Raw genomic sequence first — 17,590 nt, forward strand, 5'->3', positions numbered from 1 at the left:
ATTTACATTTCAGATATCCTGTCGTGCGGAAGGGAAGCCAAACGAGCGGGAAGGACGTCGACTAACTTTTCCGCCGGCGCTGACAGTTCCTCGTGTTCTTTTCTTTCCCCTCTCCGAATTCCCTTCGGTGCTCCATGTTTCTCGTCTCGTCTCGTCTCGTCTTCCTCCAGCAAAATCCTCTGCAAACTTCATAGAACGTCCCCGTCACGAAAAAAACGCGGCACGCGAAGTAGTTACAACGCGTGCCGAGTTCTCGAAGCTGGTACGCGACGTAATACCCTGTGTTCATCGATTTTGATGCGTGTATCGATTAGATGAACGAGATCGTTCGAAGATACGGTAGCTTCGCAAGAGGACAAATTAGTTTGTCCAGGGGCTTACAACGGCATTAAGTGTCCTCGAGTAGAACAACGGGAGAGTGTCGAGAATCTACTTGATCTTTGGTTAACATCGATACTTTAACATAATTCGATCGTACGATGAATAACTTAATACGTAATCGAACCATATTGAAGCGTACTAGGTGAACTTTGTTTTAGATTCTTACTTATCGTTAATTGTAATTTAATTATTAATTAAATACGCGTCAAATTGATTGGATAATGAATCCCAATAGCAATCGCTATCGTAAATTTAACGAATCGTAGATTAGTACGATTCGAAACATTTCTAACTAACCGAATAATAAATTAAAACTTATAGTATCTCGTAGAGAAGACATTTTTTGTTTAGGTATTCCGCGAACGCGTGTAAATAAACAAAACGATAGAATGGAATAGCACGCATGAAGTCTTCCCTCATTAATTTTTTTCTCGTTATTGATACAAACAGTTTTTCTATGGGTATAATAATTTAGTCAATATTTTATCTCACTTCGTGAGACACTTTATATATTTTCAAACAAAGTTCGTGACTTTCAGGCAAGTACCACGGCCATACTTCTTATCGTCTGTATCCAATGCGCAAAGCAATTGCGCAATGAAAGCTCGAGTCGCGTGGTTGCGCCTGAAGAGTTAGTCGCTGTTACGGCAACACGTATCGCGAGTCGTTCCTGATATTTCGCTCTATATACAGAAATATACACAATTTCTCTTTTTACACTTGTACGATATATTAACGATATCTCCTTTCTATGTGAGTTGTGACAAGTATGTGAGTTAGACAAAGAATAAAAAAGAAGAAGAAGAAGAAGAAGGAAAAGAAGAAAAAGAAGAAAAGGAAAAGAAAAAAGAAGAAGAAGGAGAAGAAGAAGAAAAGGAACCGGAAAAGAAAAAGGAAAAAGGAAAAGCAAAGGGAGAAGAAAAAGTAGAAAAAAGGAAGAAGGAAAAGAAGAAGAAGAAAGATATTCGAGAAAGGAGTCAAACGGAAATGAAAGAAACAGAGCGTCTCCCGCTAACCGGAAATGTTTTGTAAGCAAACTGAGCGCCATATCCGGTGGCTTTGAGAGGACACTCTATTCGATCGTCGCGCCTCCACCTCCTCCGATCGTCGGATCTTTCATCTTTTCGACGTCAAAGTCTCGTCGATCTTCTTTTGGTTGGGTAAGTTGCAAGTATAGTTATTTTGCAACAAAGTAAAAGAGAGAAAAATAGACAAAGAATATGAGAGACTATGACCGAGATAGAATGGGAGAGACAAAGTTTTTTCTTATCATGCGTAGTGGTAGGATCAAAGGTATAAGGTATAAGGGACAGGGAAAGCTCTCTCTCACCGTAGTGCCTGGGCACGAGGAAATCCAATTTATGGTACAAAAGAATCGTCTAACGAGGCAGCCGAAATGGAATTAAATTGAAACGCAATCCCGACTCGACGTTGGAGTGAAAAAAGAAGTTCCCTCTGTTTCTTTCTCTTTCTCTCTTAAAGCAACTCTCACACCCTTTCTATTTCTCGTTTCCTCTTCCGGTCTTTTCTATTACTTCTCTTTCTCTCTCTCTCTCTCTCTCTCTCTCTCTCTTTCTCTCTTTCTCCCTTTCTCTCTCTCTCTTTCTCCCTTTCTTCCTCTTCTTCTCTCTATCTCTATCTATATCTCTCTCTCTCTTTTTCTTCTATATTCTCTCGTATTCCGAGTTTGAGAAGGAGTAACTTTTGTCTCGAGAGTTCGTTGCAATTTAACTCGGAGACATGAAATTCCAGTGTGCACATTGCGAGCGTAGCCTTCGAACGATGTGAGTGGCTAAATTCGGGTTGAATGTTGAGACAGAGAGAAAGAGAAGGAGAGAGAGAGGTGTAGAGAAAGAGAGAGAGAGAGAGAGAGAGAGAGAGAGAGAGCGAGAGAGAGAGAGAGCGAGAGAGAGAAAGAGCGAGAGAGAGAGAGAGAGAGAGAGCGAGAGAGAGAGAGAGCGAGAGAGAGAGAGAGATAAATACGAAGGTAATGGGCTTTCGAAATCCGGCCACTTCGAAGGCCAACGTTCCAGCTGGTATGCCTTTGACACGAACCTCTACCGTGTTCCATGCAGCTCTCGTTCCGCTCATCGACTTGTGTTAACTTCTCGAAGAGAGAGAGAGAGAGAGAGAGAGAGAGAGAGAGAGAGAAAGGAGAGAACGTCCCCTTACATCGACAATGCACCCACATCAATGGGAATTCGATAAGCAACGTGTACGAGGATATTGGCGTAACTTGTTCCCATTGCTCTGCGAAACTGCCTTACTTCCTTCGATTATTCGATTTTTGTTATAACAAAATCGACAGGGCATTCTTATTCAAACGATTGTTCGCAAATAAAATGGGACTTTTCATTTCTCGATATTCGTCGTTATTATTAATTGCTCGAAAATTGTTATCATTAATATTTGAAGAGAAATAGAAAGAAAGGATGGTAGATCAAATCGATAGGACAAAAGTTGAAAGCTCGAAATTAAAGGATGTGTTGAATAATGAATCGTAACTATTGTATTCATCACCATCTGTCGTGAAACGAGGTACCAGGAACAAGTCGCTTTCTCGCTCTCTCTCTCTCTCTCTCTCTCTCTCTCTCTCTTTTGTCTTTTACTCTCCTGTAATCTTTCTCTGTCCCGTCTCATAGTTGAATTGATTCCAGCTTCGAATATAATGGAATCGCGAGCTTTCGGAATCAACGAAATCGATTTCCTTATTTAAAGACCGCGAGGGATAAAATATTAACTCCGAGTCTTTCTGTTGTTTGAGGAACAAAATTGCAAGCTCGAAGCGTCTCGTGGACTTCGGTAAAGCCAATAAGAGAAAGCGCTTGGTAAAGTCGTTGTCGAACTAAATCGTTTCACTTTCGTTCTTTTATTTATCATCGTGTCATCGTAAAAAAATAAAGAAGTAAAGTAACGAAGCGACGGATGAGGAAATAGAGGAATGGAAAAACAATTATTTAGGGAAATGATCGATGAATGATGAAATAAAAGTTTAACTGCGATAAATCGATTCGATTTTTTTATGATAAACGAGTATAACTTTCTTTAGAATAAAATTTTCATAATAACAATGAAAGAGCTCTTTGAATTTAAACACGTTGCATACTAAGCGTCCATACATACATGTTTTATCAATGTATTCGGTCTCTCGTTTTACTATTTTATACCTCTCTTTTTCATAGCGTTTCTTCGCAAGAACTTAATCTCTATTAGCCTACATTCTCATTGGTTCTCTCGTCGTTTCTAGAGTCCTTACGTCGGTGCAGAAATAATCGTGAATTTCATTTTATTTCTTGCACACGATGTGTTTCCTCAAACGTGCACTGGATTAAATCTCTCAAAGAACAGAAACTATTATAACTAATTCTACTACTATTATTACTACCGATACTACTATCGTCGGAAACGAAACGTTTCATAGCGTTTCTAAGTTAACGAAAAGAAAGAGGAATATGTCCGATAAAGTTTTATTTGATTAAATATAAATTGAAATGCTGACTGTAAATAAGCGGAAATGAGCGAAGATGGATTGTATATTTAAAGTTCGTATAGTTGATAAATCAAGTACTCGAATAGAAATAAATTACGATTTGTCTGTAAAGTAAATTTCAATCTTTGATATTTGATACTCGAGCTGGTAACATAAGGAAATATAGAAATACGAAAGAAGACAAACGAAAATAATGGAAAAATGGAACGATTCTTTTTCTTAACTCGTTTGCATGATAAAAGTATAGTTGAATATTTCAGCTAATCTGGACTTCTTATCAACTCGGTTACGTTAATCGATCGTGTTGAAACATATTTCAATATTACCGTGGACATTTCCGTCTCGTTAAGTGTCATCGGTGTTAATAATTGTCGGTCACCGGCGACAGCACGTAGTGTACAACGCTTGCATCCACGTGCGCAAAATCACTCGGCGATATTTCCTGCCGCAATTTCTAAACGAAGCGATGGACGCATAGCACGACTCGCTGCGCATTCTCGGATAAATGGACGCGTCGAAATATACGTATATCGAACTAATGAGGGAGAAGAGAAGAGGAGAGTGGGATAGTGGCTCTCGATGAGGGTGCTAGTCCGTTATATAGCGTACCAACATAGCATATATTTATTGAATTCGGCGATGAAAGCGTAGGCGGAAGTTGCAGTGGTCGTTCGTTGTGCTGTCGTATAATCTCGTAACGAACGTTATCTCTCTCTTTGCCTCTCTTCTTCTCTCCCTCTTTCTCTCTTTTTATACTTCTCATTCTAGCATTAACAGCGTTGCCGCCAAAATTCTGCATCTGGCAGGGAGGATAAATAATACACAGTAAAAAATCGTTGACGGTAGACGCTTTCGAAACGAAATTATCCGTACGCATGTATTCTCTCCCTTTCTCTCTCATTTCTACCTCGTTGGCAATTACGTTAAATGGAACTGTTGAGATATGCAACCACGAGGATATAAATTTGTATAATTTCTCAAACGTACGCTGCTCCTATATCTACACGTAATAATATACCTATATTCTAGTATACGTATATCTATCTATGTCTGTGTAAATGCATACGATGGTGCACGACATTGTAATATTAAATGGAAATGTTACGACACGCAAATGTGAGCAGTATAAAGCCCAATGGATAATTTAAGTAGATGAATATAAAAAAGTATCTCGTAAAGTAGAACAGCACGAGAAGGCATTGAGCGCATTACGGATATTTCAAGTGAAAACGAGCGAAAAAGAAAAAGAGAAGAATAGTCTTTTCATGACACGTGATACGACTCGATGTCTTTTCAATTAACTTTTGAGACATTTCCGGGGCACGCCTCGCGGGAATCAAACGCTGGAATCGAAAAGAGGATCCATGAATTCTAGTTCCTTTCTATGAAAATACAAACAGCAGCTACACAAACTTTAATGCAAAATTATTCTTCGAACAAGGTTTCGAATTTCTCCTTTTTCAATCGTGTTTGTTTCCTCGTTGTATTTACGAAATGCGAGATAAATAAAAACGAACGCATATTTTACGCTAGCTCTCGCGCCTATAATTGGACTATAATGGAAAAACGGGAAGCGACGAATTTGCAGGATAAAATCATTCGTTGCGATTGTCACGTTTCTTTTTCAATCCTGTCGATTATTGTCACGCGTTCGCGAACTAACTCAACTCGCTAAAGTGTTACTATAATATAATACTGTCGGTATCATCGATCACAAAACACTTTTCTCTTTTTTTCTATGTCTTTCTCTTTCTGAAGTTTTGCAAAAGAAGAGAGAGAGAGAGAGAGAGAGAGAGAGAGAGAGAGAGAGAGAGAGAGAGAGAGAAAGTGAGAAAAAGAGAGAGGAACAGATAGAGTATATTTCCGAAGCTTCCACTCGACCATGACATCGGCCTTAATGTGATTTAACCAAGAAGATACTCACTCAAACTATTTTTCATCGAAAAATTAATCCAATTATTTACTTCCAATACTCGAACAAGAAGACAGTCGATATTAGGATCGTTTAATAGAATCAATTTTTCCAATAAAAAAAATCTGGACTTTTCGCGAGGGATGTTTTGATATCTCTCTTGCCGACAATATCAGTTTTATCTGATTCTTTTGTAAGAAGTTAAGTAAATTATGCGCTAATAAATCCTATTAACTCAATATATGTGCAGTTTTTCTAAAAGTGACTTTGACTTTTTTAATTCAATATACTGGATGTTCAGTTTAACAGTCGCGACGATTTTTTTTTAAGACATTTCTGGTAATGTGACAAAAAATACTTTACACGAAAAGTCATCAATGTTCAATCGTCTACAAATTACAAAAATAAAGATTTTTAAGAACTACTTTTTCAACAAAACATTGTTTTTATTAATATCAATGGCACTTTACTTTTTTTTAATCGTACTATATTTTCATATCATCTAAATTGAATGATATAGAACAAAGATATATTTGTTCAATAACTTGTTAAGAAAATCTTTTTTAATGTAATAAGATTCCTTATCGTATATTTAAGTCACTAATATTATTCAACAATACTTTGTTGCCAATTATAAATTAAAAATAATTTTCTCAAGAAATTATTGAACGAATGTATCTTTGTTTTACGTGCATCAACGCTATGATATTAACCGTTATTGAGTTTATCTCAATATCATCTATAATAACGCATAAAAAAAAGTTATATGATGTCATTTAAAAAAATAAAGTTAATCTACCAACAAAATAATATTTTTGCAAGTTTTTTCTTTCCAATTTCTTCACGATCGAGCACTAATGACTTTTTGTTTACAAATTTTTTATCAGAGTACTAAAAATGCCTGAAAAATAATGACGATCGTTACGTTGAATATGCAGTATATAGTCCGTTCTTTATGATATAGTGTCGTTAAAAACAAATTGTTCAATAGAATTCACAAACGTATCGAATGTAATATAAAACGAGAAACATTTCAATTCGTTGATTGGCAATCCAATAACAAAATATGTTATATGAGTAACCAGCTATATGAAATACAAGAGAGAACGTTTTTTTTCTTCTTCACTAGCTGTACATGGTTAGCAAGATTGAAATTTTGTTCAGCCTCTGTGCCAGCTAGTCACGGTCACTACGTAAACGAAGTCGGATGTTTCAGAAGGAAGTTTGTGGAAGACTTTTACATAATTATGTTCTGCAAGCCGAGCGTGGGAAGAATTAAGACGGCGAGCAACTCCGGCGTCTTTCTTAGGAAGTCTGAAAATGTGCTTGGTCTAGGAACCTTATAGCGGATGAATGAAAAATATCGTCGGTAAAAAGAAAAGAAAAAAAAAATTGAGAAAGAAAAGATGGGTGGTGCCGAGGATCAATCAATCTTGCCTAGTGAAATAAAGTTTAGAAGGGTTAAGCAAATCCTTTCGACTTTTCTCTTTCATTTGTCGTATCCTCTCTCCTTCTTTCTTCTTCTCTCTCTCTCTCTCTCTCTTTCTTTTTCTCTCTTCCTCTCTTTCTTCTTTTCTCTCTCTTTCTCTCTATATTAAATATTAATTGAGATAGGAATTATTTATCTACAAGATCATATTTTTACTTAATAGAGTACATTTATTTAAAAACTACTTACGCAAAAGTATGAATTTAATTATATTTCTAAATAACATAATTATTGTAGGAACGTAGCTATGCGATCTATTTACGCAGTTTAGAGTACAATATTATTAAGAATTGTTTGTATTACTGACAAATACTTTACTTGAAAAATAATTATTTCGTGTTTTCGGTGCCCTCATGGTCATATTGCCACACATTCGCTCGTATTGTTGACGCGTTACGAGTTTGGTAAGCGTACAGAAAGTTTCATGCGATTTCTTTAAAACGAAACGTGTGAACCCGATTAGGATAAAGTAGAAAGAGTGAAGATATTAGAAAAGAGAGAGAGAGAGAGAGTAAGAGAGAAAGAGAGCGAGCAGTCAATCTGAGAAAGAGAGAGAGAGAGAGAGAAAGAGAGAGAAAGAGAAAGAAAACGAATCAGGACGATACAACGATCCGCAAAGAATTGCATGGTGGTCGGATTTCCGGTTGGACCCAGAATGCGATGGCGTTGCACGGAAATGGGAAAACTTTTAAGGCAGCTTTCAACGCAAAGTGCTCTCATGTACTACCTGTAACGCCCTTCAGATCCTTCCAGGTAACCTTCTTCCAGCTGCTACCTACACCTTTCCATCGGGATCGGTGCAACGTCGACGAAACTCCTAATGGAATATCGAGCCGGATCGGTAGCGGGTTAGAAGCTGCTCCAGTTTTCCGCTTCGTTCATACGTGCGATAACCTTGGAAAGTACATTCTTGTTATTTTAGACTAACTTGTAATTTATACATAAGACTAGCAATTTTAAATTTATTATTATTTTATAAATTATTTTATAAATTCGTCAATATTATATATATATATATATATATATATATATATATATATATATGTATATGTATGTATATACAATATATCTATTGAATCTACTAAAGCATCTATCTGAAGGATAGAAAGTCAAGAAATAACACTTGTACTAATATGCCGTTAGAGAGTTCTACGATAGAAGTTATACATCTGAAAAAAATCTGGTGCAAAGCTGTTCGTGAAAGTTCGCCGTTGTCGTTGTGGGAAAAAGCAAAGCCGATATCATGTTCACGAATATGTTCGTGCAAAGGACCGCAACGATTCTTCGAGTTGTTGAAATAACTTTCGATAGGGATACTCGAACGATGTCATCGTCTTTTCTCTCTTTTTTTTGTCACGACCTCTTAACTTACTCTCATCGTGACCGCGTTCCTCTTCTCTACTCTCTCTTTCTCTTTCCTTCGAAACGTAGGAACCGCGCGGAAAAAATTGTTATGCGCTCCTCGGTACGGCCTTAATATCGGAAAGAGGGAAAAGCTCAACGGCCGGCGGCAAAGTTTTTCGAGAGCGAGAGTAGTCCACGGCTGCTTCATTACATTTTAGGATGCTTGAATCGCGCTGCCATTGCTGCTTTTCCTCCCACATTTCGTTTTATGCGTGTGTGTGTGTGTATGTATGTATAAGGAAAGAAAAAAGAGAGAGAGAGAGAGAGAGAGAAGGAGAGAAATTCGGGTCGAAAAAAAGAATTCTCCGTTGCGAGTTGCAGGATTTTAATGAAAGACCCTCGCGGCCATGACCACCGCTCATTTTCTTTCATACCTTTCGTTATCCACGATTCGTAAACACCACGATTGCGACCGCAAAAGTGAGTGAGATAGAGAGAAGGAAAAAAAGCTTATATGTATTATGTGAACCAAAGTCCAACGAAGAGGTTTCGAAGAAGGAATTCGCTTCGAAACATGTTTTCTCTACTTATCTCCTCTAACATGTCAGATATTTTTTTAAATCCATTCCAAACTCTTCCATTTCGTTGACTTTATTTAAAAGGTTTACGAGATCTGCTGGTCGCTTTTTATCTAAAAACCGGAGTAGGATTACAGTCTGTATCACAAGAGCGGTTTCACAGATATCAAGTTTCGCGTCCACGCTCTTGCTATACAGACTATGTAAAAAAGTTATAATACTGAATCATTTTTTGTATTCGTTCTAAAGTATAAAAAAAAAATCTAAATTAATTGTGAAAGAAATCACATGGAAATACAGTTTTATTTTAACTACTTATCATTTTAGTAGAGTTTTTCAAAACGATTTTCACACTTTTGTCCCATCTGCTTGAAATACCAATCTCGCTTATCACTCTCCTCGCCGGTTACTTTTTATTAAAATATCAAGTTTGCAAGAGAACATACTTTATGCTGAACACGGAGATCATAACGCGCTGCAACGACGACGAGAACGTGCGGAGGATTAATACGTCCGTGTTGTTATATTGCATTTCTCTCTGTCTTTGATGAAAGAGAAAAGGAGAAAACTAAAAGTACGGAATGACTAGGTACGAAAGACTAAGGGTCCTTTTTCTCTCGAGGCGATGTTTCGTGAAACGAATCGCTCGAAAATCGATTATTTTAAACGAATCATGATCGAGCTTCGCTACAATCGTTGTAAGCAAGAAACGTGATGCGGAGTTTTAGGTGCGTGTATATCGGCTGAAATTAAATAAAACCAATCGCCATTTTATCGCACCATCGCGAGTTTCGTTCTTCGCCTATCTTGACCCTTTTTCTCCTTATTTTCTTCTTTATATCTTCTATCTTCTTTTCTCATTCTTTCTTTCTTTTTATCCTCCTCTTCCTCCCTTTCTCTATTTCGTTCTTCGTGCAATCGACAATAAAAAGCGAAAGTCGAAGATGCTTCAAGATAGACGGAAACAGAACAAATTGGATCGAGTTCGATCTTTCTTTCTTTGTTCTTTGATCTTCTTTCTAGATAATATTTTGTATCTCTCGTATCGCGTGAAAAGGAAGAACGATATAACGAGAAAAACAATTACAGTCCATCGAAAAAAATACTTAACTAAAGCTCGATTATAAATAGATCATAAACAGAGGTCTCTTTTGAAGAATCGAAGCATTGCGTCTTGGAGGAAATATTTACTTTATCTTTCAAGAATTCTCGATGTCTCGTCTGTCCCTTTCTTTCTTTTTTTTCTATTCTTATTATTTTTGCTCCATACGAGAAATAGATATTTAGATTTTTAATTCGAAGATGGAGATCTCTGAAGTATCAAATTATATAGAAAGCTACGATCAGCAGGCTTTTCTCTCGATGTATATACTTGTGAGTAATCTTTTTCTGTCGATTCTCTCTCTCTCTCTTTCATCTCGCGAGAACAAAAGGAGAAAGATGGTACCGAAGAGGAGTGTGGAGAAGGGAATACTGGAAAAGGGAATACACGCTCGACTGCTTGTGTATCAGCACGCACGAATAACAGATAAATCACGCGTCACAACAGCTCCAGCGAACCGTTGAGAATCCTCTCTTCGTATAGCGTAAAAAGAAGGCGCAGGAGGAAGAGGAGGTGGAGCCGGAAGAGGAAAAATGTGGTCGTTGTCGGGAGACACGAGCTAGAGCCGATGTTGAATGATGAACGTGAAGATTAACGTTGTTTTTGAAAGAAATTAATCGACCGTTAACTGATCTTGCGTGCTCCCTAACGTCGCAAGATTCGATTGTTGAACTTATAAGAAATAAAAGGATTAATGTATGAAAATAGTATCGTCGTTCATTTAATTAAGGATACAGCTATCGATCGGCAGAAACATTTCCTGTGCGTCCAAAGTAAATTAGTTTAGATTTTAACTCGATCACTCGAACATCATTCGGTCGATCGATCGATCATTCCGATAAACTCTCTACAAAATTACTTCGAATCGTTACTTCTCTACAGCACGGACCTCATAGTGACTCGATTCCGAATTACTACCGGACGAAATTAATAGCACTTAAGGTAATCCATTATTCTTCCACTTTCGCGCTGGTTATAATGGCGCGAGCGTGCGAACGCTCGGCAGAATTTCGCGCTAAAAAAAAAGTTTCAATTATAATTTCGTTCGTGCGAATTAATGAACGGACCCTGGAGTGCTGGACGCAATGAAAAATCGCCATAGAGGGAGAACAGGGGACAGAGAGAGAGAGAGAGAGGGAGAGAGAGAGGGAGAGAGAGAAAGAGAGAAAGAAAAAGAGAAAGAAAGAAAGAGGAAAGAGAAACGTACCTTTTGACGCTCCGTGGACTTTAATGAAGTTAATGAAAGCGAATTTTAGAGTGCGGATTTAGGCTTCGCGTTTATCATTCTCTTTCGTTTGTTGAACCACGCTATGCTTTTTTCTTTTTTGTCACGAAATATATAAAAAAATAGATAACAATTGATAATATTTATAAATAATTACGAATAAATAAATTGTAATTACCTTGTAAATATTCTTTTTTTATTGACATCTATAGCTAGTGGAAGGTTTTTAGTTTAATATAAATAATCACGTTTCGATAATATAAAAGTGTTGCACCTGCCAAAGTTCGATGAGAGGATTAATCCACATCGACGAGAAATACGAAATTAAATCCCTTTTTCGTTGGATATTTCATACGTATCCGTTGTCTCCCTCTTCAGTCCTTTTCTCACCCGACACCTGTTTCTCTTTCTCTTTTTCTACCTCTATCTGTCTGTCTGTCTGTCTGTCTGTCGGTCTCTCTTTCTCTCTCTTTGTCTCTGTTTTTCTGTCTGTCTGCCTGTCTGTCTGTCTCTCTCTCTCTCTTTCTCTCTCTGTTTCTGTTTGTCTGTCTATCTATCTCCCTCTCTCTCTTTCTCTCTCTCAATCTCTCTTCTTCTCTCTCTCTTTCTCTTTCACTCATGCGCTAACACGTATTCGCAACTTTCTATGCGAATGCTAACAAACCGTAAGAGGATTTGTACATGTCAACGAACGAATCGCGTAAACGGGCCACGAACGAAATAGAAAAAAGCGGGTTGCTGCTGCTGTTGCTTCATATAACGAAAATTTATTTTTGCACAAGGGCATCCAGGAGAAGGTACGAGATTCGAGTTGTCGTGGATTTCTCGCTTACCATCCTTTTCCGTTGCCAGTTCCATGTGGTGCACTATAGATTTAATGAAAGGGAGAAACGTTTAAAAAGGATAATACGACAGAACGCTCTTTACTGTAATTCTTAGAAGAAAAAAAGTGGGTAAAAGGATACTCGATAAAGCAACAACGTACGAGGCTCTTTATATCTCGAATGAAAACATTCAAGGGAAACTTTTGAGTCCAAATTCATGCTTAATTACTTTTAAGAACGTTATTATATATTTCAATGATTTTAATTATACGAAAAGTTTTGTTGCTACATTTAATTTATCGTCAATGTCATTTGCTTACAATTGAAATTAGTTTTCCTTCAGTTTTAAACAAAGCTCCCTATTTATTTAAAAAATTTTACGTTACTGGAAAGCTCCGTAGAATACATTCTTTATCACCTTAATCAAAAAATATACGCTTATCCTTTAAAAGGGGACTTTTACATGGTATTAGTATAGCAACCAATATAATACCAGACACTCTCTTGCGAATCGATCTGAAAATTCAGAACAGCTGTGAGACTAAAATGGACCGTGCGTCATTATGTCAACGCGCTGAGGCAGCACTTTGACGATCCGTGTTGGCAAACGTTTTCGTCACCACCATGGCTCGTCATCAAGAGAACGGGACTCGCTCCAAATACAGACGATCGATAATACGTTTACTGCTATTCAAACGGGCTACTTTGATCCTGCAAGGAACTTTTGTTCGATCGCTGGAAAATTTCTGTTTTCAATACATCTTATTAAATTTTGCAAAGTATATTAAAGTGTTGTATTCAAAGTTTAGGAAGGGGAAATTAGAATGTTATGATAAGAATTCGCGGAACATCGAAGGTTACATAAAGCAAAAACTTTCAAAACAAAATTGTTTGGATAGAGCATTATCACGCTACTTCTACAAGATTCGACGTATTTAAGAATAATAGAGAATCGCTTATCGTCACGTTATATTCTTTCTATATCACTTTTATAAGATTAAATATATATTTTGATTAACTATTAGTTTCTAAATTTTCTCGTCGATTCTTGATTTTTTACGTAAATAATACAGTAGTAAATAAAGATGAAGAAAACAAGAGAAAGAGAAAGAGAGAGGGATAGGGAGAGAGGGAGAGAGAAGGAAAGAAAAAAAAGCGAGAAAGAGAAAGCAAGAAGGAAATGGAGGAGGGTAGTAAGCATCGACAAGGGTAGGTTCTACGAAGACGGATCGGAAGAGTCGAGATGCTTTGGATGATCAATGAGCTCTCCCGCGACGTGTAGCTCGCTTGGAGTTTCCTAATCCGTCTATACGTCTGTCTCGTTGGAGTTACAAATTAATTACGAGCTCTTACGAGAGAGAAAGAGAGAGAGAGAGAGAGAGAGAGGGAAGGGGAAAGATAGGGAGAGAAAGAGATGGAAAAGAATCGTTTCGATATACGCAGCCGGGACATTAGCGATCCAGTCGCTTCGAGGACAAGAACGACAACGAATTTTTCTACGTTTTCGAGTGAATTTAAGGAGGTAAAAGGGGTCTAAGGAAAAAGTAATGACGACCACTCGTTTCTCTAACAGCCGATGACGAATGCTCGAATCGATTTTCGCGCTGGGAAAACCGAACTTACTAGGAGACTTTGATCGAGAACCGCTCAAGATAACTCGAAGGCGTTCACCTCGATGCTTCTACCTTCTAAGGAAGAACTTCGACTCGATCTTGTAGAACCCATTTTATTAGTAGACGAGACGGATCATCGAACCCGAGAGATTAATAAACGACGTCCGTATCATTTAAAGAAATATAGCTATCAAATATATCACGTCGACTATCCCATTGAAAAAAGAACTTTAGAAAGTTGTTGAGAGGAAGTCTTCAAACATGAAATCAATTCTAATAATTATAACGTTATAATATCATATCGTCAAGGAGATTACTTCCTCTTTCGACATCATCTTTTGAGTACAAAAAGTTACAAAGTAAATAATCGTCGGTCAGTGTAATTTAGAAGAAGGCAAAGAAAGTCATTCGCTTTATACGTAACATGCAAGTTACATTTCATTAGCGGCATCGCTTTGATATCCTAATAATGACGAGGAGACGCGTTTGTGAATTATCCTTTAAAATGTAATAAAGCACGAAAGGTCGTCGTTAGTGTATCTTTTGAGACGTTAAACCTTGTATCTTCTAATAACGCGTATAAAAATAAAGTTTTAACGCAGCGTCATAACGTTAAGCCATCGGGAATAGAAATTGAAGTAATCGCCTGTAATAGTCGATCTAAAAGCAGAATTTTACGAAAATTTATACGCTCGACGACACCTATTTCTTGCATCTATACTGAATGATGCTTTTAAAGAAACTGGAGGAACTGGATTTATGTATGCCTCTTAATTTTGACGTTTTAAACAACGCTGCTCCTTTATTAATCGATGATACCACTTTAACAACGCCATTAGATCCCCATTTTTCCACAAGTGAAAATCAAAAATAAATGAATCTTTTGGAAACTGTTCTCATTACAAATTGAAAATCATCACTTATAATAGACTGGCGGCTATGTGAGAAACATATTGGATAATTTGATTGAATAATTATAAAATAAAAAGTAGGTATTGAAGTTTACATCTTGTTTACAGTATCCTATGAGAATATCTTCTTTTAAAATGTCTTATTTTGGTAACAAATAATTTTATTGTTAACATAATTTTGTTTAAAACCGTTAGTTTCGTGGTAAATCGGATTATTTTATGTCCACGCGACTCATCGCACCTTATCGTCGTACGAACAAATTACACTTAATTTCGGCTTCTTGAAAATCGAATCGAGTCCGGAATTAAGATGCGGGAATTTAAACTGACGTTTCTCTTGAGCTGGTCCTCCCGCGACTTCGAGTTTTCTACGTCGAGAAAAGTGTATTCAGACAGGCGGTTCGTTTTACTTCGTTACTCCCGTTAAATTGTGTTAGGAACTTTGCGAGGACCTCCTCGTTTAAAAGGATGCTCGAAATGACGTAACATAGTTTAAATAAGAAAATCTTAATTTGGTGAAAACCTAAAAAAGTCTGAGAGTCATCTATGTCGGTATAGCGTCGATAAAAACTGTGGTGAAGCAAGTTCCATTTTTTATGTATCTTCTTTTTGTTCTTCTTTTCTTCCTCTTATTTGTTTTTATTTACGTTACATTCTTATATAATCCTTTTAAAGATTCATGGTCGTATAAAAAATTCAAGAACTCGACTAATTGAACGCATCGATTATTTATTAAATCACTTTAAGGACTTTTTAAGTAATTCTTCTAACGACGTTTTAAAACTATTTTGCGATATTAATCGAGCCGCTATATTTAAACGAAGAGAAACAAATATTTCTGGATCGTAGTTCGTCGATAAAAGCTCCTTCGTGTATTTTCCCTGTAAATTAAGGTACACGTCATATTTCTAGAAGATAGCGAATACCATTCTTAAGAATAGTATCGTTGTGTCACTTAAGAGGCACTCGAGCGGTCTGAAAGGTGGTACTGAAGCGAGCGACTCTTGAAAAAGCAACACTTTCGCATAGTTCCACGAGACACCTATGTACGTACTTCTTTCACTATTTTTAAGAGGGAATAAATTTTTATACAAGATACTCGAAAATCATTTTCTTTCTACTCTACGACCTTCTTCAACAAGATTTTACGAATAGATACGATAACGAAGATAATTCAAAACGTTTTAACTAGTAGAGAAAAACATTAACGAGTTTCAGGTGTGTCTAAGCCATTTACGAAGGAGTAAGATTCGAAGTAATTCGAATCATAATTGTTCAATCACCTTGTCTCTATCTTTCTCTTTCTCTTTCACCATTAGCACGCTTGCCGACGAGAAGGTAGAGCTCGGTATAAAAGTTCGATAAAGCTCACCGGTCGAATCCAATTCGCAGGATAATACCCTAAGCTTACACCTTTATAAAGTTTCCGAAGGTTTTCGCGCGTATCTGTGACGAGGTCTGCAACGTAAAATCCAAGCTCGCACAAAGCTCTCGTAAAACGTCCTTTTTCTTCTTTCTTCGATTTCACCGAGAACGAAGTGTTCCGCGAGAAGAAATTGTCATGGAACTCTCAATAACATTCCCTATCTTTGAAGTTCTTGGTAAGTTTCACAAAAGAAATTAAAGAAAAATTTATCGATATTCGACATCAATTTTATCCCCTTTTTTGTTATCGATCATCGACCTGTAATCCTATATAATATCTTTATTCTTGTCAGGGAAAAATTAAATTAAAAAAATAACAAAAGAGATTTTACAAATCTATTGAATATGCACATACTTACAAGAGAAACCTTTAGAAAATATCTATAGAATCGATGCTATCGATAATATTCGATTATGTAGATAAAAAGAGAATAATCTACCCTTTACAATGGTCTTGGTTTGAAGTTTCTACGATCTTTGTTTGCGAAGATATTGCTTTCGAAATAACGATATTCATAATTCATATATACATATGCATCTGTAGTATACGCGTAGTAGTAGAGAAGAGACTGTTTACGTTTCCCAGCTGAAAAGCTTGCGTAAAATCCAGGAATTTGTGTAAACCACAAAGTCAATGAGTCTTTAAAGAAATTATATAGGTCGGCGTTTCACTACACCAGTCTTCTATTTACTTTTATCGATTTATTTTATGAAAATATCTCCGAAATTAAAAGTCATAAAGACTTCGAAGAAAAACTGTATTATAGAGAAAATTTTTGCTTATTTTCTCGCTATATTTTTCATAATTTCCTATAAAAGTTAATTTAATCTATTGTTTGCGATAATTGATTTTTTTAATCTTGTATACATATGTATAATACAAGATGCATAATCATTTAGCAATTTTTATAATCAACTTGTTACAAGAAATTTTATTAAACAGTTTCTCGAAAACTAATTTTATAATTCATGTCCAGATACAATCATTCTTGTTTTCAGTGTTATGTTGTTCCCACTTTATCGTCACATTACAAATACATATACGTACGTATTTTACGACACAGAATGCCAATTCTTATAAGATAGAATACTACAAGTAGTTGTAATATCACATTTTATGATAAGGACTAGATGACAGAAATTAATTGCTAAGCACTTCTCGATGCATTGCTGAAAGTAGTCAATCTATAGGGTACCAACCAAATTAATTAACTAATACGGTTCCTCTGGCAGAACGGATAAGAAGGGAATGCATTAATCATGTTCGCAGCATAATGAATATCTCGTACGTCGAAG

The 17,590-nt window shown here is 36.6% G+C and overlaps 1 protein-coding gene across 1 annotated transcript in view; it reads left to right on the forward strand.

The window, feature by feature from the left end:
* Nucleotides 1-1,032: 1,032 nt before the first annotated feature.
* LOC127072597 (protein artichoke-like) overlaps nt 1,033-17,590 on the forward strand; it is a 110,924-nt gene continuing 94,366 nt past the window's right edge. The window contains exon 1 of the mRNA XM_051013113.1: nt 1,033-1,541. The gene's annotated coding sequence lies outside the window, so the exon portion shown is untranslated. The remainder of the gene's footprint in view (nt 1,542-17,590) is intronic.

The sequence above is a fragment of the Vespula vulgaris genome, chromosome 2 (genome assembly GCF_905475345.1).
Source record: "Vespula vulgaris chromosome 2, iyVesVulg1.1, whole genome shotgun sequence".
Lineage (NCBI taxonomy): Eukaryota > Metazoa > Arthropoda > Insecta > Hymenoptera > Vespidae > Vespula > Vespula vulgaris.